General features: G+C 36.8%; 1 protein-coding gene and 1 pseudogene across 1 annotated transcript in view; one reads left to right on the top strand and one right to left on the bottom strand.

Moving 5' to 3' along the window:
* The window catches only part of SYN2 (synapsin II), a 192361-nt gene that overhangs the window by 94617 nt on the left and 74151 nt on the right, over positions 1–23593 (bottom strand). The gene's annotated exons all lie outside the window — the stretch shown is intronic.
* On the top strand, positions 8632–13197 carry LOC116636802 (annotated as a pseudogene).

The following is a 23593-nucleotide window of genomic DNA, read 5'->3' as shown; positions in this document are numbered from 1 at the left end:
TCAATTCAATTTGCACTCACTTTTTCCCTTATCCTTTTTTTAAATTCATAGAGGGATGGGGAATAGGGGGAACTTGGAGATTTTCCTTATGTTTTTGAGGGTCTAATAATGGTTAAAAATATTATTTTTACTGTAAATTATCAAAGATATAGTTATAATGGGAAGAATCTTCAAAATAGCTCTGCCACCATGCTAACAGTTTATTACAGTAAAATCCATCCAGTTCCCATCACCAAAGGCAGCAAATGTCTTCAACTTCTTTGCCTCTTTCCACAGATATTCTATGCTTATGTAAGTAATAAAACATATAATTTTTCCTTTTAATGCAAAGGGTAGCATACTGCATATACTTTGTACTTCCCTCTCTTTTTTAATTTAAAAAGGTATCTTAGAAATTGTTCCATATCAGTACATAAAGAGCTTCCTCATATTCTTTATGGCTTCATTTTACTCCATTTTATGGGCCATTTGAAATCTCACCTGATCCCTCAATGCTCTTTATTCCTACAGGACTATGTCTTTTTAATACTTCTTTCCCCTCTCCTATCTGTTGTAGTTCAGTGTAGCCTCTGTTTCTGCCTTGCTTTTAATATTGCTCTCACTCCATATCCTGAGTTTAAATGCCATGAACATTATACTCTATCTTCTACTTCAAGTTCTCACAATATCACATTAAGTGTAAATTTATCTGAGTTCCAGGACTTGCTCATTTAAAAAAAAAAAAAATCTCAAAGACAACAGTTCTCAGCCATCTACTCAAGAAGAAGATAAATAATAAATCTAAGGAATGAGACCTAATTATATCCGATTATTTCCAAGACTTTGCATTAAGATATAGTAAAACAATTGTTTAGGGTCTAATCTGGAAAAGAAATACAGGTTGGGGGCTAAAATTCAGGAATGAATGACAGAAACAAATATTAGTTTGAGTCTGGGGCAGCTGAAAAGAGGAGAATGAAATATATTGCTATTATTTTCTCTTTTCTTCTATTTTATAATAAACAGTACCTGTAAAGCACAAACATTTTTAATCTTGATGACATTTATCATTTTTTATTTGTATTGCTTATGCTTTTGGTGTCCTAAGAAACCATTTGCTAATCCAAGGTCAAAAAGACTAACATCCTCAGTCTCTTCTAGGCATCTTAGAGTTTCCACTCTTATACTTCAGTCTATGGTCTATACTGAGTTAGTTTTTGATATACTGTGAGGAAGGAGTCCAATCTAATTCTTTTGCATGTAGATATTCAGTTGCTCCAGCACCATTTATTGAAAAGACTTCTTTCACCATTGAATGGTCTTGGCACCCTTGTTGAAAATCATTGACCATAGATATATGGGTTTATTTTCTGGACAATCAATTCTATTTAATTCACCTATATGTTTATATGTTTGACCCATATGTCAGTACCACACTGTTTTAATTACAATAGCTTTGTAATCATGCTCTGTAGTAACTTTTGAAATCAGGAATTGTGAGTCCTCGAATTGCTTTGGCTATTCTGGGTCCCTTGAATTTCCATATGATTTTAAAATCAGCTTGTTAATTCCTGCACATAAAAAAAAAGAAAAAAGAAAAAGCCAGGTGGAATTTGGGCATGGACTGCACTGAATCTGCAGATCAATTTGGAGAGTAATGTCATCTTTTAACAGTTTTTGATCCATAAACATATTTCCATTTATTTAGATCTTCTTTAATTTCTTTCAACAGTGTTTTATAGTTTTTCAGTGTACAAGTCTTGTGCCTTTGCTAAATTTATTCCTGAGTATTTTATTCCTTTTGATGCTATTATAAATGGAATTGTTCTCTAAATTTCATTTTCAGATGATTAGTTGCTAGCACATAGAAATGCAACTGAATTTTCCCTTTCCAACCTAGAAGCGTTTTATTTCTTTTTCTTACCTAATTATCCTGGTTAGAATCTCCAGTTGAATAGAAATTGTGAAAGTGGACATCCTTGTCATGTTCCTGATCTTAGGGGGACAGCTTTCCTTCACCAGTATGATGATACTAGTATGATAGTTCTTGTGGATTTTTTATAGATGTCTTTTATCAGGATGAGGAAGTTCCCTTTGATTCCTAGGTTATTGAACATTTTTATCAGGAAAAGTGTTGGATTTTGTCAAATGCTTTTTTGGTGTCTATTGAAATAATCATGTGGGCTTTTATTATATTAGTATGGTGTATTATATTGGCTGATTTTCATATGTTGAACTAACTTTACATTCCTGGGATATATCCCACTTGGCTGTGATATATAATCCTTTTTATATGGTGCCAAATTCAATTCTCTGTTATTGTTGAGGATGTTTGTATGTATGTTCATAAGGAGTATTGTGGTTTTCTTTTCTTATAATGTGTTACCTGTTTTAGTATCAGGGTAATATTGCCTCATAGGGTAAGTTAGAAAATGCTCCCTTCTCTTCCATTTTTTTGGAAGAGTTTGTGAAGGATCAGTGTTAATTCTTCTTTAAATATCTGCTAGAAATCACCAGCGATGCCATCTGGTCTTAAGCTTTTCTTTATGGGATAATTTAAAAAATTATTATTAATTCAATCTCTTTAATTTTATAGGTCTCTTTGGATTTTCTATTTTTTCTTGAGTCAGTTTCAGCACTCTGTGTCTTTCTAGGAATTTGCCATTTTAACTAGATTATCTAATTTATTGGCATAAGAGATCATAGTGTTCTAATAAAATCCTTATTTCTCCAAGACCAATAACAATGTCCCCTCTTACATTCTTGATTTTAGTAATTCGAATCTTGTATCTTTTTTTCTTAGTCTAGCAAGGATTTGTCCATTTTTGTCGATCTTTTTAAAGAACCAACTTTTGGTTTCATTGATTTTTCTCTATTGTTTTTCTATTCTCTATTTCATTTCTTTCCACTCTAATTTTTACTTTCTTCTTTCTGCTTGCTTTGGATTTAGTTTGCTCTTTTTTTCATTTTTTTTTAAGGTCAATGGATCATTATTCATTTAAAATCATTCTTTTTTCTTAATATAGGCATGTACAGCTATAAATTTCCCTCTAAGCACTGTTTTAACCACATACCACAAATTTTGGTATGCTGTGTTTTTGTTTTCATTAATCTCAAAGTATTTTCTAATTTCTCTTGTGATTTCTGCTTTATCTCATTGGTTGTTTAAGAATGTGTTTAGTTGGGGGTGCCTGGGTGGCTCAGTCTTTAAGCGTCTGCCTTTGGCTCAGGTCATGGTCCCGGGGTCCTGGGATCGAGCCCCGCATCAGGCTCCTTGCTCCATGGGAGGCCTGCTTCTCGTGTTCTCCCCCTGCCTGTATTCCCTCTCTCACTGTGTCTCTCTCTGTCAAATAAATAAATAAAATCTTAAAAAAAAAAAATGTGTGTAGTTGGGGCGCCTGGGTGGCTCAGTCAGGCCATTGAAGGCATGGTCCCAGGATTCTGGGATCTAGCCCTACATTGGGCTCTCTGCTCAATGGGGAGCCTGCCTCTCCCTCTCCCCCTGCTTGTTCTCACTCTCTCTCTAATAAATAAATCTTTTTAAAAAATTTAAAAAGAATGTGTTTAGTTTCCATATTTGTGAAATTCTTAAATTTCCTTCTGTTATTGCTTTACAATTGCATTTCATTGCAGTTGGAGAACATACTTTGTAAGATTTAAATTCTTTAAAATTTATTGAGATTTGCTTTATGGATTAATGTCTGGTCTATTTTGAAGAATGTTCCATATGTTTAGAGAAGAACAGGCATTCTTCCATTGTTAGGTAAAGTGCTCTATAGATACCTGTTAGATCTAGTAGGTTTTTAGTGTTGTTCAAGTCCTCTATTTCCTTATTGATCTTCTGTTTAGGTAATATATCCATTATTCAAAGTGAAGTACTCAAGTTTTCAACTATTATTATTGAACTGTCAATTTCTTCCTTCAATTCTGTCAGGGTTTTTTTGAGGCTTTGTATATTTAGATGTATGTTTATAATTGTTATATCTTCCTGATAGATTGACCTTTTATCAATATATAATATCCTTTTTTGTTTCTAGTTACAATTTTTGTCTAGTCTGTTTTGCCCAATATATGTATAGCCACTCCCACTCTTTTGGTTACTATTTGCATGGCATATATTTTTCACGCTTTCACTTTTAAACTATCTGTGACTTTATTTTTTTCTCTTTTTTAACTTATTTAAATTCAATTAGTTAATATATAGTGTGTCATTAGTTTCAGATGTAGAGTTCAGTAATTCATCAGTTGCACATAACACCCAGTGCTCATCACATCATGTGTCCTCCTTAATGCCCATCACCCAGTTACCCCATCCCCCACCTATCTGTGACTTTAAATCTATTTTTTTTAAAGATTTTATTTATTTATTAGACAGAGAGACAGTGAGAACAGGAACACAAGCAGGAGGAGTGGGAAAGGGAGAAGCAGGCTTCCCGCCAAGCAGGGAGCCTGATGCAGGCTCAATCCCAGGACCCTGGGATCATGACCCGAGCCGAAGGCAGACGCTTAATGACTGAGCCACCCAGGTGCCCCTTTAAATCTATTTTATTTTATTTTTTTTTTTAAAGATTTTTTTATTTATTTGAGAGAGAGAGAGTGAGAGAGAGCATGAGAGGGGAGAGGATCAGAGGGAGAAGCAGATTCCCCACTGAGTGGGGAGCCCGATGTGGGACTCGATCCTGGGACTCCAGGATCACGACCTGAGCCGAAGGCAGTCGCTTAACCAACTGAGCCACCCAGGCGCCCTAAATCTATTTTAAATCTATTCATTAACAGCAATGAATTCATTCTCTCTCCCCACCCTCTCTCTCTTGCTCATTCTCTCTCTCTCAGTTAATCTGGGGATGTCTTAATTTCGCCTACACTTTTTAATGATGATGTTGTTGGATATAGAATTCTTCATTGACAGTCTTTTTTCTTTTGGCATTTTCAATATGTCATCCCACTGCCTTCTGGCCTCCATCATTTCTGATGAAAAATAAGCTGTTAATCTTTTTGAGGGTCCCCTATACATGATGAGTTTTTTTTATGCTGTCATATTTTTTTATGCTGTCAAAATTATCTTTGGGTCTGGCTTTGATAATTTGATTATGATGATTTAGGTGTATATCTCTTTTGACTTTATACTACTTGAAGCTTATTGAGCTTCTTGGGTATTTCATCAAATTTGAGAAGTTTTCTACCATTATTTTGTCAAATACTCTTTCTGCTTTTTCTCTCTCTCCTTTTGGGACTCCCATTATGTTTATGTTGGTATGTTTGATGATATTCCACAGGTCTTGGAGGTTCTGTTCATTTTTCTTCTTTCTTTTTTATTTCTAATCTTCCGACTATATAATCTCAATTGAACAATCTTCAAGTTCACTGATTCTTTTCCTCTGCCTGCTTAAATCTGCTGTTGAACCTCTCTAGTGAATTTTTCATTTCAGTTATTGTATTTTGAAACCGCAGAATGTCTATCTTATATACCTTTATATATCTATATATCTTTATATATCTATGTATCTTTTATATCTATTTTATATACCCTTATATATTTTTCTGTTCATTGTTATTCTCTATTTGGGTATACATAATTCTCATATTTTCCTTTAATTCTTTTTTAAAATTGAGGTATAATTGACATATAACATTATATTGGTTTCAGGTGTAAAACATGATTCAATATTTGTATACATTGTGAAATGACCACCACAATAAGTCTAGTTAACATCCATCACCTTACATAGTTACAATTTTTTTCTTGTGATGAGAACTTTTAAGATCTACCCTCTTAGCAGCTTTCAAATATGCAGTACAGTATTATTAATTATACTCAACATGCTGTACATTATATCCCCATAAGTTATTTATAATGAGAAGTTTGTACCTTTGGACTCTCTTCAACTGTTTCTCCCACCCCCATCCCTCAACTCTGGCAACCACCAATCTGTTCTCTATATCTTTGACCTTGGTTTGTTTTGTTTTGGTTTTCCTTTTTTCTTTTTTAGATTCCACATATAAATGAGATCACATGGGAATAAGTCAAAGCACTACTGCTGCTGTTTGTTTAGTGACTTCGATGGGAAAAGTCTGTATTCTTTGTGTGTAGCCAGTAAAGTCTCTGCTCATTTAGCTTAGTGGTCTGTTAATAATTGAACAGAGATTTCCTTAAATGCCTGGAACCAATAAGTCTAGTCTTTCCTGAAGGATCTCTGTGTCTTGGGATAGGACTTCAATACTCAGCCAGGCAGCTTACAACTCTGCTGTAGCCTACAAATCCTGCACATACACACAGCCCTGCACATGTGCATGGCCTTCTAAATTGCAAGTAATATTCCAGAGCTTTTTGAAGTCTTCTATGGACATCTCATTCCTCAACTTTTCCTTTTAAGTTTCTACTACTTCAGGCAGCCATGATGTTAAATAAGCCATTGCCACTGACTGTTTTTAGAAAATGCCCCCAGAGAAAAGACTTTTCTCACTGGGCAAGTTTCCAGTCAGGTCAATAAAGACAAGCCTTACAAATGGAGTCTTCCAGGGAATCATCAAGCAAGTCAAATAATGGCAATTCTTTGGATATGGGACTTTGAAGGAGCTCCATCCTCAGTCTCATGGAGATTCAGCCATTTTTCTTCAAGATGCTCTTTGGATTGCTGTAGACCTATAGTTAATTTCCACAGTTCTGACAAAGTAGATTTTGACAAGTTTTGCCCAAAAAGCACATTGCTTTTTTCCCCTACTGATTCATAAAGGTGATTACATCACTTTTATGGAGAGATTTGTCAGATAGCTGCACTCCATCATTCTCACTGACATAACTGTTTCCTTTTTGACTTAGGCAATTCTTAACTTGATCCACTTTTCACTTTTCCTTATTTCTGTTTCCTCAGAATCTTTATCTTCTGGTGCACAATTTCTTTCCTCTGGGATTTAGAGTCACTGTGTAATTTTATGAAGTATTTCCGTAACATTATCTGATGTATTTTTATGCTTGTGATCATGTTTTCTTCCAAGATGCCCTCTCTCTGTTATGGCAAATGCCAATTCATCCTTTATGATCTAGTGTAAGTGTTAATTCCTCTGTTAGGTCTTCACTCCATCTACCCAAGAGCCAAATCAATCACTCCTACATCTTCTTCTACAGCCCTCTTTATATGCATTTATTATAGCTAATATTTAATCTACCCTGTTTGCTTTACTAGACTGTGAATTTTGAGGACAGATATAAGGTATAGACCTTACTCATCTTTGTATACCTAAAATTTAACACAGAGAAGGAACTGAGGAAATGTTTTTTGAATTGATTCTCACTCTGCTGATAACTCATCAAAGGCACTGAGCCCTCAGGCATAAGCAAAAGCTGATGATCACAAATGAATTTTATAATATAAATCTAATAGCAGAAGTCTTATAATTAACAGAATAAACAGAAAAGCCATGTGCCTTCTTTTTACTTAACTTTGAGAAAATGTCACTTGGAATCCTATTAGTAAGTGTCCTTCTGGAGCTCTGGACTGGTTCTCTAGACACCTGGGTTCTCTTCCAAGCCACCCCCTAACCTGCTGTAGGATTCTGAAGGAACCAGCAAGAATGTTTTAATGTGAAAGTGATTAATTTCATCTTTAACTCATACATGCCATACCAAATTTATATTTTTAAGAGATCTCTTTCCCTGCAGTATGGAGAAAGAATTATAGGAAGCCAAGACTGAAGGCATAAAAAGTAGATAGGAGGCTAGGTGAAAACTAATAGGACCTAGACCAGACAGAAATGTGATAATTTGAGATAGTCTGGAAATAGAACACATTTGATTTGGTGTTAGTTGTCAAGAATGACAGGGAGTGAAGCTTACCCCAAAGTTCGAGCTTGACTGGTTTGGACAGTGGCACTATTTATTAAGATGAAAAAAAGTGTTGAAGAGGACACAGGTTTGAAGGGGAAAATATTCAACAGTTCTGTTTGGGAGATATATATATATATATATATACACATATCATGTAAGTGGAGATGTCATGCAGAAAATTGAAGCTCACTGGAGAAGTCTTACTGAAAATAAAAATTTGGAAGTTGGGGCGCCTGGGTAGCTCAGTCATTAAGTGTCTGCCTTTGGCTCAGGTCATGATCTCAAGAGTCCTGGGATCGAGCCCAATGTCAGGCTCCCTGCTCAGCAGGAAGCCTGCTTCTCCCTCTCCCTCTGCCCCTGCTTGTGTTCCCTCTCTCGTTGTCTCTCTCTCTCTCTGTCAAATAAATAAATAAATTTTTTTTTTTTTAATCATTAAAAAAAAGGGGGCACCTGGGTGGCTCAGTCGTTAAGCGTCTGCCTTCAGCTCAGTCATGATCCCAGGGTCCTGGGATCGAGCCCCGCGTCAGGCTCCCTGCTTGGCGGGAGGTCTGCTTCTCCCTCTCCCACTCCCCCTGCTTGTGTTCCCTCTCTCGCTGTGTCTCTCTCTGTCAGATAAATAAAATCTTTAAAAAAAAAATTGGAAGTTATCAGATCAAACTCATAACAAATTGGGGCATCTGGGTGGCTCAGTCGTTAAGCCTCTGCCTTTGGCTCAGGTCATGGCCCCAGGGTCCTGGGATTGAGCCCCACATCGGGCTCCCTGCAAGGAAGGGAGGAGCAGGAAGCCTGCTTCTCCCTCTCCCACTCCCCCTGCTTGTGTTCCCTCTCTCGCTGTGTCTCTCTCTGTCAAATAAATAAATAAAATCTTTAAAAAAAAAAAGTCATAACATATCTATAGCAATGGTTGAGATCACCTAAGAAAAGAATTTTCAGAAAGAGAGGAGATAAGAGCTTGGTTCTGAGCCCTCAGGAATCCCAACATTTAGGGATCAGGTAGAGGAGGAATAACTATGAAAGGGTACTAAAAAAGAAGAGCCACAGAAGTAAGGGAAAGAAAGAGGGAATGGTCAACTGTGCTAAACGCTGTTCAGTGAGGATGGAGAAATGCCCACTAAATGTGTCCAACTGTGGATTATGGTCCTTTGAAAAGAGCCATTTCAGTGCAGTTGAGGGGATGGTGTAGAAGCCAGACTGTACTGGGCTGAAGAGTAAATGGAAGGTGAAAAAGAAAGATACCATGTGTAATAATTCGTTCTTAAAATGTTTTCTTCCCTTGGCTTCTCTGACACTATACCTTCCTGGTTTTCCAACCCATCTGGCTACCTTTTTAAGTTGCCTTTGTTCAGTTATTCTCTACTCACTTTTAAATATTGAAGTTTTACAGAATATAGATACTCTAACTCTGCTTTTTATCTTTCTCTTCTACCTGAGGGCTTCAGTTACCACATAGAGGCCAACAACTCCCAGATTTTACATATATCTTTGTTTCAGATCACTCCTTTGAGCTGTAGACTTGCATATTCAATTACCTATTCAACATCTCAAAATTAGTCATTTCCCTTTCACAACTGTTTTGTTTCTAGTGTCCCAGATTCTCTGTAAATTATATCATTATTTTCTCAGCTGTTCAAGACAGACACCAGGAGTCATGCCTCATTTTTTTTCCTCTTGTGTACTACAACCAATCCAATAGCAAGTCCTGTCCATTCTATCTTCAAATGTCTCATTTATTAGCTGCTTATGGGCCAAGCACCCAAAGGTTCCTTATTTATATTATCTTTCTCATTAAGGTTCACAAGTACCCAATAAGGTAGTTTTATCTCCATCTTGAAACTGAAGCTCAGAGAGGTTAAATAACTTACTGTGGTAAAACAAAAAGTAAATGGCAGAGGGGCCTCTTTTTTGTGGTGCCTTGGAGGTGGTAGGCTGCTTCAGGATGAAGCTGAACATCTCTTTCCCAGCTACTGGCTGCCAGAAACTCATTGAAGTGGACGATGAACTCAAACTTTGTACCTTTTATGAGAAGTGTATGGTCACAGAAGTTGCTGCTGATGCTCTGGGTGAAGAATGGAAGGGTTATGTGGTCTGAATCAGTGGTAGCAATGACAAACAAGGCTTCCCCATGAATCAGGGTGTCTTGACCCATGGCCGTGTCCTCCTGCTGCTGAGTAAGGGGCATTGCTGCTATAGACCAAGGAGGACTGGAGAGAGAAAGCACAAATCTGTTCGGGGTTGCATTGTGGATGCCAATCTCAGTGTTCTCAACTTGGTCATTGTAAAATAAGGGGAGAAGGATATTCCTGGACTCACTGATACAACGGTGCCTGGGGCCCAAAAGAGCCAGCAGAATCTGCAAACTTTTCAATCTCTCTTAAGAAGATGATGTCCGCCAGTATGTTGTGAGAAAGTCCCTAAACAAAAAGGTAAGAAACCTAGAACCAAAGCGCCTAAGATTCAGCATCTTGTCACTCCACATGTCCTCCAGCACAAACGTTGGCGTATTGCTTTGAAGAAGCAGCGCACTAAGAAAACTAAGGAAGAGGTTGCAGAATATGCTAAACTTTTGGCTAAGAGAATAAAGGAGGCCAAAGAAAAACGCCAGGAACAGATTGCCAAGAAACAGAGGCTGTCCTCTATGAGAGCTTCTACCTCTAAGTCTGAGTCCAGTCAAAAATGAGATTTTCTAAGAGTGACAAATAAATAAGATCAGACATCCAAAAAAAAAAAAAAAAAAAGTAAATGGCAGAGAGGGAGGAATCTAATACTAAATATGCCTGTTTCCACACCGCCTCTGACCTCCCTTCCCCCTGACTTAACCTCTCTGGTGTCAAGTTTCCTTAGGAGTAAAATGGACTTAATATTTCCTAACTTTAGGCTGTCATAAAGATTGAAAAATAAACAATGAGGTACACAGCCCTAATACAAGGCATAAATTCAATAAATGTTAAGTCCCTTGCACTCCCTTCACTCCCTCCTCTATACTGTTTCTGGGGCCATCTCAGTGATATTAGGATTATGGAGATGAACAAAGATAGCTCCTTGCCTTCAAAAAGCAAATAATTTAAGAAAACAAATGAACACACATTGAGACATATAGAGATAATACAATGAGATAATAATAAATGAGATAATAATATAGGAAGACAGTAGAGAACTAAGCATTAAATTGCATACAGAGGCTTCTTATATTAGAATTATAGAGAAAGGATAAAGGGCTGTTGGGGAGATGGAGATGGGAATGGGCTTTTGAAAAGGACCTATTAGTACAGTCAGGATATTTAGTGAGGATATCAGCAAAAAGGGGCAGGACACTCAGAAAAAAAGAATACGGATGTGGAAAGAAGAATAATGCTCAGGGTCAGTGATGTGAGCAACCTGATTTCAGCAAAAGGTGCTTATTTTTTCCCACATCAAAGTATTTTTACTACTAAGTTTCCTTATTACGGTTGAAGTTCCCAGTGGAACAAAGAAACATTTGAGCCCATTATTAAAACCAAATGTCCTGGTAGGAAAAAACCATCATTAAACTGTCTACCTACCCACCTTCCCAGGGAAAGGGAACAAGACCTAGACTCTGACCTACATGAGATAAAAATAATTCAGATGCTGGGGTGTGCTTTGAGAGTAATATCACACTGTCTAATGATGTCAATCACATTTTCTTAGCTTATATCTCTCAGTTGCAGCTAACACTGACAGATATCACCATCCCTATGTCTGAAGTTTCCTTTGATAAAAAACCTATAGGGACCACCAATACTAATATGCCCATTAAGTCTGGGGCTTGGATGAAGAAGTTTTTATTCTACAGAACCTGTTCATCAAACCAATTTGGCTTCTACAATGACAAGGAAATGTGATAAGTAATTTCCTTCATCATTCAACAGAGCTTCTGGACTATGGCACCATAGAATATTAGAGCTGAAAAGATACCTAATGATTACTTTGATCTTATTTTACTAATGAAGGGACAGGCCCAAAGCAGGAAGTGGTAAGTTCAAGGTCAAAGGTGGACCAGGAGAGGAAGGGTTATTAGGATGGCCAACAGAACCTAGAGAAGGAATGTCATTAGGTCCCCTGCTGAGAAAAGTGATGAAAATGTAGGAAAAGGAAAAATATTATAAGCTACTTTCAGAGCTCCAAAAGCTCTTTGGTACTGGTCAAGAAACCTAAAAGATGATTTCAAAAGCCACCTCAAATTCTGACCCAACAATCCCTTCTCTCATCTCCCAAATGTTCCAGGTGGTCAATCAATAAACATTTATTGTGTACCAACTATGTAAAACATTTTGAAACACCTAGGATGTAGAACACAATGATACATGAAATAAGACTTATCTCAAGAAGCCTACTGTCTGGTTAAGGACATAAGAAATAATATATGAGAGATGAAATAATGTGAATGGTGAAAGGGATTCCAAGTAAGTGGCATAGCTAATAACTGTTCTGAATTCAGATGGGCTTGGAAAGAGCTCAATAGATAGAAGTATAGTAAGAAGACTTCAAGAAGGAACAAGGACATGATTAGGACAGGATTTGGCTAGAAGAGAACATGGTGGAACACCTTCAGACTAGACTGGATCTGAGAACCTAAATTTGTAGATCTCATCATTGATGAAGAGGAGGTCTACTCAGCAGAATCACAATAGAAGGTGACATTGGAGGCAGCAGAAAAAATTAAATAAAGCACAGAATCAACCTTGGTTTGAAGATTCAGTTCTGTCACCTACAAGTTATGTGGCCTTGAGTGTTATGTAACCTCTTCAGAAATCAGAATAACAATACCCTCCACACAGTTATTTTAAGAATTATAAGGTAAACATGGATAAGCACCCAGGAGTATAATAGTGGACAATAAGTGGCTGGGTACTTTTGTTGCTGTTCATTTTGCTTTGGTTTTTGTTTGAAAATAGGTATATAAAGGGAAATACCAGGTCAAGAAAATGTTGGAGAAGTGAAGGTGGATTGAATTAAGTCCTGGACATGAATTAAGAAACAGGAGAGCTGGAAACAAATTTTCCACTCATGAAGTGGTGGGAATTGGATGAGAAACAGGATTGGTCTAGACCTGTGGTTCTCAAACATTGTTCCACAGCTCTGACTAGTTATGAAAATCACCTGGAAAATTTATTAAAAGAAAAATCAAGGATCCCAACATGGAGGGTCTGAGTAAAGAGATCTAAGGTGGAAATTGGGAATCTTAATTTTTTTTTAAAAGTTCTGCATGAATTTCTGATGCATAAGACAGATAACTACTAGACTAAATAACACTTAAGATCCCCTCCAATTCTAAGAATCTCCGATTCCAAGCAAGCAGTGAATTCTAAAGGCCTGAAGTAGGGATGCCTGAGTGGCTCAGTTGGTTAAGCGTCTGCCTTTGGCTCAGGTCATGATCCCAGGGTCCAGATGGAGTCCTACGTCAGGCTCCTGCTCAGCAGGAAGCTTGCTTCTCCCTCTGCCTGCCCCTCCCCCTGCTTGTGCGCTCTCTTTCTCTCTCTCTCTCTCTGACAAATAAAAATCTTTAAAGGCCTGAAGTACTATCCTTCCCAGCATTCAAAGGTTCAGAAAATCGAGGCCCAGCCAGCCATACTACATGATCTTCCAAAAGCTCTATTTGATCGTGTCACTCTTTGGATTTTTAAAAAATGTCTTCAAGTCAAGCTCTGCCTGGTTTTCAAGGATTTTTACAACCTTGATCCAGCCTGCTTTTCTTTTTTTTTTTTTTAATTTTTTTATTGTTATGTTAATCCCCATACATTACATCATTAGTTTTAGATATAGTGTTCCATGATTCATTGTTTGTGCATAACACCCAGTGCTCCATGCAGAACGTGCCCTCCTCAATACCCATCACCAGGCTAACCCACCCTCCCACCCCTCTCCCCTCTAGAACCCTCAGTTTGTTTTTCAGAGTCCATCGTCTCTCATGGTTCTTCTCCCCCTCCGATTTCCCCCCCTTCATTCTTCCCCTCCTGCTACCTTCTTCTTCTTCTTTTCTTTCTTAACATATATTGCATTATTTTTTTCAGAGGTTCATATCTTCATTTCATCAGCTTTGTACATTTCTGGGCGCTTACCAGAACACATACCCTCCCCAGTGTCCATCACCCAGTCACCCCATCCCTCCCACCCCACCCCCCACTCCAGCAACCCTCAGTTTGTTTCCTGAGATTAAGAATTCCTCATATCAGTGAGGTCATATGATACATGTCTTTCTCTGTTTGACTTATTTCGCTCAGCATACTACCCTCCAGTTCCATCCACGTCGGTGCAAATGGCAAGAGCTCATTCCTTTTGATGGCTGCATAATATTCCATTGTATATATATACCACATCTTCTTTATCCATTCATCTGTTGATGGACATCTTGGCTCTTTCCACAGTTTGGCTACTGTGGACATTGCTGCTATAAACATCGGGGTGCACATACCCTTTCGGGTCCCTACTTTTGTATCTTTGGGGTAAATACCGAGTAGTGCAATTGCTGGGTCATATGGTAGCTCTATTTTCAACTTTTTGAGGAACCTCCATACTGTTTTCCAGAGTGGCTGCACCAGCTTGCATTCCCACCAACAGTGTAGGAGGGTTCCCCTTTCTCCGCATCCCCACCAACATCTGCCGTTTCCTGACTTGTTAATTTTAGCCATTCTGACTGGTGTGAGGTGGTATCTCATTGAGGTTTTGATTTGGATTTCCCTGATGCCGAGCAATATTGAACACTTTTTCATGTGTCTGTTGGCCATTTGGATGTCTTCTTTGGAAAAATGTCTGTTCATGTCTTCTGCCCATTTCTTGATTGGATTCTTTGTTCTTTTGGTGTTGAGTTTGATGAGTTCTTTATAGATTTTGGATACTAGCCTTTTATCTGATATGTCATTTGCAAATATCTTCTCCCATTCTGTCAGTTGTCTTTTGGTTTTGTTGACTGTTTCCTTTGCTTTGCAAAAGCTTTTTATCTTGATGAAGTCCCAATAGTTCATTTTTGCCCTTGCTTCCCTTGCCTTTGGCGATGTTTCTAGGAAGAAGTTGCTGCAGCTGAGGTCGAAGAGGTTGCTGCCTGTGCTCTCCTTTAGGATTTTGATGGACTCCTGTCTCACATTGAGGTCTTTCAACCATTTGGAGTCTATTTTTGTGTGTGGTGTAAGGAAATGGTCCAGTTTCATTCTTCTGCATGTCAGCCTGCTTTTCTGAAGTCATCCTTGCCAACTCCATTCCATGTAGCAAGTCATACCATAAGATCTACTATTTAAAAATATGCACTTTAATGCTTCTGCATTTTTATGTATATTATTTTCTCTGCCAGAATAATCAACCCCATCCCCAACAGAGTCCCTTGTCTATCTCAAAAAATTTTACTCATCCTTCAAAGTCACTTGATGTGACCCTTCCTGGTAGGTTATTTACTTCTTCCTCTGTGTTCCTGGTATCTCCCCAAGCAAGCCTTTCTCTCACTTATTATGGCTAATTGCATTCATATCTGTAGTCCCTACTAGATTGAGTTTTTGGAAAGCAGAGATTTTGTCTCAACTATCTCTTGAAAAATGGAGAGCACATAGTTGAGCCCATAGTTTTTTCCATACTTGGATATAAGCCCTAATTATCTTTAGGGTTATTATCTAACCACATTTTAAAACATAGTGAAGAAAGTTTGAATGCTGGCGCTCTATTTAGCAGTGATAACAGTTCCAATTTTTTCCCACTAATTCCTCTTAGGTGACCCTAAAAAGCTCAAATTCCAAGAAGCCACTGATAAATGATCTTAGATATATAAGAAGACTTAAAGATAACATATTTAAGGGGGAAAAAACTCACCTTAAAAAAAAAAAAAACTTTCCTTGGTGAAAATAATGACCCATCTGTAGTAATTTGCCTTAATTACCTTTATGGTGACATCTCCTTCTATTGATGGTTAATACCTATTCTGTACAATTATTTTGTGACTTGGCCAAAGTAGTTCTGAAACTCAAATCCAGAAGTTCTTATTAGAAGGCTTGATGTTCATTTTGCTATACCCCTATGTCTCACAACTTCCAAGTAATGCTTTAAACACTTCTACATAGGCTGCTGCCTTATATTTATTTGATGGTCAATTCCTCTGTTGAGTAAGGGGCAAAATACAGCTAGACCACTATTAAGTCTCCACTAAGTCTTGAGATTTTATTATTTTGACAGAACTAAATACCATAAATAATACCCAAAATCCAATTTAAATACCAAAGAAATTCCACCAAATTAAGTACAAAATAAAAGCCCTGTGGCAAATCAAAAAACCTGGCTTCAAGTCCTAGCTCTTCTGCTTATATTGAAAGTGATCTCAATAAGTCACCTTCCCTGCCCCATCACCTTCCCTTATTTTTTTTTTCCTTTTCAAGTTTTTATTTAAACTCCAGTTAGTAAACATAGAGTGTAACATTAGTTTCAAGTGTAGAATTTAGTGATTCATCACTTACAACACCCAGTACTCATCCAAACAAGTGCCCTCCTTAATACCTATCGCCCATTTAACCCATCCCCCCCACTTCCCCTCTAGCAACCCTCAGTTTGTTCTCTATAGTTAAAGAGTCTGTTTTCTGGTTTACCTCTCCTTTGTTTTTCCCCTCTATGTTCACTGTTTTGTTTCTTAAATTCCACATATGAGTGGAATCATATGCTATTTGTCTTTCTCTGACTGACTTGTTTCCCTTAGCATAATACTCTCTAGCTCCATCCATGTCATTGCAAATGGTGAGATTTCATTCTTTTTTATGGCCGAGTAATATTCCATTGTATGTATATACCACCACTTCTTTATCCATTCACCTGTGGACATTTGGGCTCTTTCCATAATTTGGTTATTGTAGATAATATTGCTATAAACATCAGCGTGCATGTGTCTCTCTGAATCAGTATTTTTGTATCCTTTGGGTAAATACCTGGTAGTTCCATTGCTGGACTGTAGAGTAGTTATATTTTTAACTTTTTGAGAAACCTCCATACTGTTCTCCAGAGTGGCTGCACCAGTTTGCATTCCCACCAACAGTATAAGAGGGTTCCCCTTTCCCCATATCCTTACCAACATCTGTTGTTTCCTGTGTTGTTAATTTTAGCCATTCTGATAGGTGTGAGGTGGTATTATCATAGCTTTGATTTGTATTTCCCTGATGATGAATGATGTTGAGCATCTTTTCATGTGTCTGTTAGCCATCTGTATGTCTTCTTTGGAAAAAATGTCTATTCATGTCTTCTGCCCATTTCTTAACTGGATTATTTGCTTTCTGGGTGTTGAGTTTGATAAGTTCTTTACACATTTTGGATACTAACCCTTTACATGTCATTTGCAAATATCTTCTCCCATTCCGTAGGTTGCCTTTTAGTTTTATTGATTGTTTCCTTCACTGGCAGAAGTTTTTATATTGATGAAGTCCCAATAGTTCATTTTTGCTTTTGTTTCCCTTGCCTCAGGGGACATATCTAGTAGGAATTTGCTACAGCTGATGTCAAAGAGGTTACTGCCTGTGTTCTCCTCTAGGATTTTGATGATTTCCTGTCTCATATTTACGTCTTTCATCCATTTTGAATTTATTTTTGTGTATGGTGTAAAAAAGTAGTCCAGTTTCATTCTTTTGCATGTTTCTGTCCAGTTTTCCCAACACCATTTGTTGGAGAGACTGTCTTTTTTTCCATTGGATATTCTTTACTGCTTTGTTGAAGATTAGTTGACCATATAGCGGTGGGTCCATTTCTGGGTTTTCTTTTCTGTTCCATTGATCTATGTACCTGTTTTTGTGCCAGTACCAGTGTCTTGATCACTACAGCTTTGTAATAGAATTTGAAGTCCAGAATTGTGATACCTTCAGCTTTGCTTTTCTTTTTCAAGATTGCTTTGGCTATTCAGGTCTTCTGTGGTTCCATACAAATTTTAGGATTGTTTGTTCTAGCTCTGTGAAAAACGCTGCTGGTATTTTAATAGGGATGCATTAAATGTATAGATTGCTTTGGGTAGAATAGATATTTTAACAATATTTGTTCTTCCAATCGTGAGAATGGAATATTTTTCTATTTCATTGTGGCATCTTCAATTTCTTTCATAATTGCTTTATGGTTTACAGAGTACATACAGATCTTTTACCTCTTTGGTTAGGTTTATTCCTAGGTATCTTACGGTTTTAGATGCAATTATAAATGGGATTGATTCCTTGATTTCTCTGCTTCTTCATTAATGGCATATAGAGATGCAACAGATTTCTGTATGTTGATTTTGTATCTTATAACTTTACTGAATTAGTGTATCAGTTCTAGCAATTTTTTTCATGGAGTCTTTTGGGTTTTCTATATGGGGTATCATGTTATCTGTAAATAGTGAAAGTTTGACTTCTTCCTTGCCAATTTGGTTGCCTTTTATTTCTTTTTGTTGTCCGACTGCTGAGGCTAGGACTTCCAGTACTATGTTAAATAAGAGTGGTGCAAGTGGACATCCCTCACCTTCCCTTATTTTAAAGTAAGGATGATCATCAATTGAGCTGTGAGGATCAAAACGGACCTTGAATATGAAAGCTTTTTGAAAGGAATAAAGTGCTTCCTCAACAAGAAGAAAGAAGTAAGGAAAAGAAAGTTTGTTAAGTATTTAGTATGTGCCAAGTGCTATGTTGGGCACTTATGCATATATATATATTTTTTAAGATTTTATTTATTTATTTGAGAGAGAGAGAGAGAGCACATGAGGGGGGAGGGGCAGAGAGAGAAGCAGACTCCCTGCTGAGCAAGGAGCCCGATGTGGGACTCGATCCTGGGACTCCAGGATCATGACCTGAGCCGAAGGCAGTTGCTTAAGCAACTGAGCCACCCAGGTGCCCTATGCATATATTATCTTACTTAATTTTCAAAACAACCCTCAAAGGATGCAGGGATCATTTCTGAATAAAATCATGGAAGTTTAGAGAATTTAGATGTTTGCCAAGGTCTTGTAACTCAAAAACAGAACTCAACTTCTTTGGCATTTTGCACAGATAGATACAGAAACATAAATAACAATTTTTTTTACTCCAAAGCCCAGTCCTTTTCCTATTACATCATGCTGCCTCTCAAAAAGATTGTAACAATCACACCTCTCCTCTCCATAATTGGGATAATCAAATTTGCCCATACAGGTCAAAGCAAACAGTCTGGGAAACACTAACATTAAAAACTATAACTTAGGCTCTACAATGTCAAAATATTTCTGAGAAAAGTTTAGCGCAAGGTTGTCATCTTCTCCTATAGCCCCATGCTCCTTAAATTGGAATAATGTGTCAAAAAGTACATATCTCCACAGAATATGCATACTCTTCCTGTAATACCAATTTCATGCAATGATTTTTTGGAGAAAAGGTGGATGTTTTTAAAAATTCTACTTTTTCTGAATATATACTTGCAGTAAGTTCAATATAAAAATACAAACTTAACTGAAAGTCCTCTTCTATCTCTCCTCTGAAAATAAACTACTATAAACAGTTTAGTGTCTATCACTATTCCAGACTTAGGCCTTCTGTCTACTGAGATTATGAGCAGAAGAGACAAAGGAAATAGCTTTGAATATTCTTTTCCCTAAAAATAATTTAAAACTCAATGTTGATAGTAAAACAAAAATATGTTACAGAATAGAATTTTTTTAATTTCCGTGAGATTGTCTTAATATAACATTTTAAATATATCTATTGCTCAACTTGAAGTAGACTGTTTAATGCTGTACTGTTCCCCTCTCCCACAAAAACCTGGAGTTTGCCTTCCTCTGTCATTAGGGATAGCTGTGGGAAGAAAGTTAGAAAAGCACTACCTAACCAGTCTTTCAGAGGCACAATCAGGATAAAATACCACACTTCAGTTAGGCCAAGGTACAACAAGAAGTAATGCTTCATTATCAGGCTCCTGGCCAGGAACATCCTGCTATCCCTGCTGTCATCCCAGATGACTTTCCATCCAGGGGCTTCTAGCTCCATTCCCTTACTTCTGAGTTGCCAAGTCTCAGTTACTTGAAAGTTAGTCCAACTCTCTTATTTTACAGCTAAAGATTCTAAGGCACAGAGAAGTTAACTCACTAGCTCAAGGTTTTACTGGCAAGGAAGTGACAGAGCCAGTACTTCAACTTGAGTCTTCAGACTCTCTATTTAGTATACTTTCAACTCTATTGTGTCATCTCTCTTTTTGGACATTTTAGATTCAGGTGTACAACACAGTGATTCAACAATTAATACAATATTATGACTATACTCTTTATGCTGTATATTATATCCCCATGACTTTTATTTTATAAGTGGAAGTATGTACTTCTTAATCCTCTTCACTCATTTCACCCTTTCCCCTCTGGCAATCACCAATCTGTTCTCTGTTATCCATGAGTCTGGGTTTTGTTTTGTTTGTTTGCTTGCTTTGTTTTTTAGATTTCACATGTAAGTGGAATCATATGGCATTTGTTTCTCTCTGGCTGACTAACTAGCATAATACCCTCAAGGTCCAACCATGTTGCTGCAAATGGCAAGATTTCATTTTGAATGGCTGAATAGTATTCCATCATATATACATACCACATCTTCTTCACCCATTCATCCATTGATGGATACTTCAGTTGTTTCCATATCTTGGCTATTGTAAATAATGCTTCAGTGAATATATGGATGCATATATCTTTCAAATTAATATTTTTATTTTCCTCAGATAGGTACCCAATAGTGAAATTGTTAGATCATAAAAGCTCTATTTTTAATTTTTTAGAAAACCCTCCATATTTCGTTCCATAGTAGCTGCACCAACTTACATTCCCACCAATAGTTCATGAGGGTTCTCTTTTCTCCACATCCTTGCCAACACTTCCTATTTCTTATCTTTTTGATAATAGTCATTCTGACAGGTATAAGGTGATATCTCACTATAGTTTTGATTTGCATTTCCCTGATGATTAGTGATCTTTTCACATGCCCATTGGCCATCTGTATATCTTTTTGGAAGGATGTCTATTAAGATCCTCTGCCCATTTTCTAACTGGATTGTTTGTTTTTGTTTTTGTTTGTTTTGCTATTGAGTTGTATGAGTTTTTCATATATTTTGGATACTAACCCATTTTTGATATATGACTTGCAAATATTTTCTCCCATTTGGTGGGTTGCCTTTTCATTTTGTTGATGGTTTCCTTCGCTATGGAGAAGCTTTCTAATTTGATGTAGTCCTGATAATTTATTTTTGCCTTTTTCCCTTTCCCTTGGAGTCAGATTCAAGCAACAACAATAACAGCCCTAAAACCAATGTCAAGGAGCTTACAACCTGTTTTCTTCTAGGAGTTTTATGGTTTCAGGTCATACAATCAAGTCTTTAATCCATTTTCTGTTGATTTTTGTAAACAGTGTAAGACAGTGGTCTAGTCTCATTCTTTTCCATTTAGATGTCCAGTTTTTTCAGCACACTTATGGAAGAGAGGGTCCTTACCCTATTGTATATTCTTGCCTCCTTTGTCAGAAGTTAATTGACCATATATACATGGGTTTATTCCTGGGCTCTTGATTCTGTTCCATTGATCTATGTGTCTGTTTCTGTGCCAATACCATTCTGTTTTGTTTACTATAACTGTGTAGTACATTATGAAATCAGGGAGGGTGATACCTCTGACTTTGTTCTTTCTCAAAATTATTTTGGCTATTTGGGGTCTTTGTGGTTACATACAAATTTTAGAATTTTTTGTTCTAGCTGTGAGAAATGTCATTAGAATTTTGATATGCATTGCATTGAATCTATAGATTGTTTTGGGCAGTATGGACATTTTAACAATATTAATCCTTCCAATCCATGAGCGCAGAATATCTTTCCATTCATTGGTGTCTTCTTTAACTTCTTTCATCAATGTCCTATACTTTTCAGTATACAGGTCTTTCACCTCTTTGATTAAATGTATTCCTACATGAAAGGGGAACCCTCTTACACTGTTGGTGGGAATGCAAACTGGTGCAGCCACTCTGGAAGACAGTACGGGGGTTCCTCAAAAAGTTAAAAATAGAGCTACTCTATGACCTAGCAATTGCACTATTAGGTGTACAAACATACTGATCTGAAGAGGCACGTGGCATGTCAATGTTTATACAATGTCCACAACAGCCAAACTATGGAAAGAGCCCAGATGTCCATTGATGGATGAATGGATAAAGAAGATGTGGCATATATATACAATGGAATATTACTCAGCCATCAAAAAGAATGAAATCTTGCCATTTGCAGTGGCATGGATGGAACTATAGGGTATTATGCTAAGCAAAATAACTCAGTAAGAGAAAGACAAATATCATATGATTCCACTCATGTGGAATTTAAGAAACAAAACAGATGAACATAGGAGAAGGAAGGAAAAATAAGACAAAAACAGAGAGGGAAACAAACCATAAGAGACTCTTAACTATAGGAAACAAACTGAGGGTTGCTGGAGGGGAGGTGGTTGGGAGGACAGGGTAAGTGGATGGTGGGTATTAAGGGCACTTGATGGAATGAGCATTGGGTGTTATATGCAACAGATGAATCACTAAATTCTACCTCTGAAACTAATAATACACTATATCTTAATTAAATTGAATTTGAATAAAAATTTTTAAAAAGAAAGAAATTTATTCCTCCATGTTTTATTCTTTATGTTGCAATTATAAATGGGATTATTTTCTTGATTGGTCTTGATTTTCTTGATTGTTCATTATTAGTATACAGAAATGTGACAGATTTTTATATATTAATTTTATATCCTGCAATTTTACTGAATTCATTTATTAATTCTACCAGGTTTTAGGTGGAGTCTTTAGGGTTTTCTCTATATAGTGTAATGTCATCTGCAAATAGTGAGTTTTACTTCTTCCTTTCCAATTTGTATGCCTTTTATTTCTTTTTCTTGCCTAATTCTTGTGGCTAGGACTTCCAATACTATGTTGAATAAAAGTGGGGATAGTGTGTATCCTTATCTTATTTCTGATCTTAGAGAAAAAGCTTTCAGCATTTCAATATTGAGTATGGTATTAGCTGCAGGTTTGTTATTACAACCTTTATTATGTTGAAGTATGTTCCCACTTTGTTGATAGTCTTTATCATAAATGGATGTTAAATTTTGTCAATTATTTTTCTGCATCTCTTAAAATAATCCTATTGTCTTTCATTTTGTTAATATGGTGTATCACACTGATTGATTTGCAAATGTTGAACCATCCTTGCATCCTTGGAATAAATTTCACTTGATCATGGTTTATGATCATTTTAATGTATTGATTAATTCAGTTTGCTAATATTTTCTTGAGGATTTTTGCATCTATGTTCACCAGAGATATTGGCCTATAAATTTCTTTTTTTGTGGTGTTCTCGTCTGATTTTGGTATCAGGGTATTGCTGGCCTCATGAAATGAGTTTGGAAGCATTCTCTCCTCTTCAGGTTTTTTTGAAGAGTTTGAGAAGAATAGTATTAAATCTTTAAATGTTTGGTAGAATTCACCAGTGAAGACATCTGGTCCTGGACTCTTGTTTGTTGGGAGGTTTTTGATTACTGATTCAATTTCTTTACTAATAATCAGTCTATTCAGATATTCTACTTCTTCATGGTTCAGTCGTGAAAGATTGTATGTTTTTAGGAATTTAATTTTTTTAGGTTGTCCAAGTTGTTGGTGTATAATTTGTTCATGGCAGTTTCTTATGATCTTTTGAATTTTTGTGGTATCAGTTGTAATTTCTCATTCATTTCTGATTTCATTTATTTGAGCCTTCTCTTTTTTTGTGGTGAGTCTAGCTAAATGTTTGTCAACTTTAAAAAATTTTTTTTCA

The sequence above is a fragment of the Phoca vitulina genome, unplaced genomic scaffold, assembly GCF_004348235.1.
Source record: "Phoca vitulina isolate PV1807 unplaced genomic scaffold, GSC_HSeal_1.0 scaffold13, whole genome shotgun sequence".
NCBI classification, from domain to species: Eukaryota; Metazoa; Chordata; class Mammalia; order Carnivora; family Phocidae; genus Phoca; species Phoca vitulina.
This window is presented reverse-complemented; position numbering and strand designations above follow the sequence as displayed.